Source organism: Dipteris shenzhenensis, chromosome 21, assembly GCF_047967505.1.
Source record: "Dipteris shenzhenensis isolate YYH24624 ecotype China chromosome 21, Dip_SZ_1.0, whole genome shotgun sequence".
NCBI lineage: Eukaryota > Viridiplantae > Streptophyta > Polypodiopsida > Gleicheniales > Dipteridaceae > Dipteris > Dipteris shenzhenensis.
Genome location: NC_141616.1, coordinates 23,093,274 through 23,096,115, shown reverse-complemented (window position 1 = coordinate 23,096,115; position 2,842 = coordinate 23,093,274).

Genomic DNA, 2,842 nt, shown 5'->3' with positions numbered 1-2,842 from the left:
TAGCTTTGATGGGGTACTAGGCACTGAAGAAACAATATGATTTTGTTGAAACAAGGTTACCAAACAGGAGACTTATGTTTATGTTTGTGCAGTAGTTCTCCCATAATCTTGGCATGTACATATCTTGCCCAACTTACCTGCTGGCCTTGCTCTGTTGCATGCATAGGTGCATAGTCTTCCTTAGATATGTAATCCGACATCGTCATTCTAAGAACCATGCGAGTTGGTTTCACCTCCGTGCATCCCTGACAATAATGACTACAAGATTTTTCTAGAGCTCGAAATTCTGCTGCCATAATCTCATCCGAGCAATTTTTCCACTTTTGCTCTTGTGGGCACTTTGAAAACTCGAGCTACTCAATCAACTATCAATACTCAAGGACTGATTTCATAGTTGCACGCCAAAACGGAAACAGCAGAAATGGAAACGCCAGAAATGTCAGAAACGGAGTTTCCGGGCCGAGCCGAAACGAGAAACAGCAATATGGTACAATTTATGTGTAAAAATAAATTTATGAGGAGGAGGAGGAGGAGGAGGAGGAGGGGGGGGGGGGGGGGGGGGGCGGGGGAGAGAATGAGGATGAGGGAGGATGAGGGAGAGTATGGGGAGAAAGAGAAGGGAGAACAAGAGAATGAGGAGCAGCAGGAGGATAGAGAGGCTAGGGTAGGAGAGTGGAGAGGCTAGAGTAGGAGAGTGGAGAGGCTAGAGTAGAAGGATGGAGAGGGTACGGGAATGGAGAACGGTAGAGTGGAGAGGGTATAGGAGAATGGAGAGGGTAGAGGGTGTTTTAGAAAAGCCCCCCAATTTTTTTTAAATATATATTTTTTAAATTAAAACAAGATAAATTTCATTCAGAGATGGTGCACGGAAAAGAGGCCGAATTGCAAGTTGAGAGAGAGAGAGAGAAGAAGAAGAAGAGAGAGAATAAAAGGGGGGAGAAAAAAGTGGACGATTTAGAGGGATGAAGAAGCAGAAGAGAGAGAGAGAGAGAGAGAGAGAGAGAGAGAGAAGGGGGAGAAAAAGATGGAGAATTTCATGGGATAGAAATAGAATACTCACATGTTGCTCCAATCAATGCATGCAAAAAAAAAGTGAACATAAAAATAAGTAAATACTTGAATTTTCTCTTTCAAAGACAAATGATTTCTAAGGCCACCCATAGGGGGCGGGCCAAAAAATAGTAAACCAAAAACACCGCTTTTTCATTTCGAAAACGGCTAGTGTTTCCGTTTTTGTTTCGGTCGCAAGAAACGCAGTTTTGTGCAACTATGACTACTTTCACCCTCCCATTGTTGCAATGCCTTCAATTGTGCAAGAGCATAAATATATGTTCTCAGCATATTCCACTATATTTATGCTTAAAAACTCCATGCACACTATAGATTCAAGACCATTCACCCATCTGAATGGTGTCATCCTTGTGGCAACCTTGAATACTGTTCTAAAAGCCCATAATGTAGAATGCAACTTCTGATTTCAATCAATTCGATATTTTGAAACATTGTTCTTAGAATTTTGAGTAAAATTTATTGGAACTTTATGCTTGCCCATTGGTTGGTGGATAATAAGTAGTGGGTTTTTTCTGGACAATCATATGCATAGTTGTCAATTTGTTTATCACCCTCTTCACAATATAAACATCCTGGTCTGAAGGTAATTCAATAAGATAGACAAATTTGGTCGTAATATTCAGATAAAGAAAATTTGCCACACTACTTGACTTACTATCTCGAGTGCCATTGTGTGTAGTAATCTATTGCCACTAGTGGGTATTACTTAGATATACTTACTGGTTCCCATTTTTGAAATGGTTCCAAAGGAAGCACAAGCTGGCGTGGCATTCTATCTTACTAGCTTGGTCTCTCTTTTTTTTTGACACTATAAACATTGATGAGCATAATTATAAGAATCCTTTAAGAGCGCAGGACACCATAAGCTTGCTTGCATGATATCGTTGCCATTTATTTCTCTTGAAAAGTGTACATCAGCAACTCCTTGATGTGCTTTTGAAAGCACTAAATCTTCTCAAGATCATGATCAATGTCTCTCTTGTATAATACCCTTGTGATGTGATGTTCTTGTGCCCGCTGTTTCAGATCCTATTAATCAGTTGTTTATTTTTGCATGATTGTAGTTATTTTGCTATGAGCAGTTGTTCTTGTTAAAAGTTCTTCAAGATAGTTGTACATATTTGACCCTTTAATATGAATCCTCATTTTTGAAAAATTGTATAATATACCAACAGTTACAAAATAGACATACTCCTTAGAGCCAACTTTTTTCTGTAATCTTTGGATCGATTTTCAACAAACAAGATATCAACTAGAAGAAGAATATTTGATCATGCCAATGATCAAAATTAAGGGGCTTAAATTAGGTGATTGACCAAAAATCCCTTCACTTGCTTTCCTTGATTCTAGTTTGCTCAAATGGTCAGCTCTAGCATGTTGTCTGCCACGAGGATGAAAGACTATATAATCAAAACCTTGCAATAAAGAGCATGTTTGGCGAATTTGCGTGATAATTTTTGTTTGTCGACCAAATAAATTAAGGCTTGATAATCCACATGGAAGATGATCTTTTTGCCTAATAGATAGCACCACTTGAATTTCTTTAAGAAATAAACAATGCCGATTGCTTCCCTTTTTGTTATGCAATAATTTTGTTTTGCATTATTCATGATTTTGCTTGCATAGTAAATTGTTTTATATCAATTCTTGATTCTACTTCACATTAAAATTTACTCCAATGACTATTGTGAAGCATCCCCAAAAGCACGGAATTGTGATTCCTAAAGTGGAGAATACTGAATTAGGCGAAACTATTGATAGTTTCTTTAAT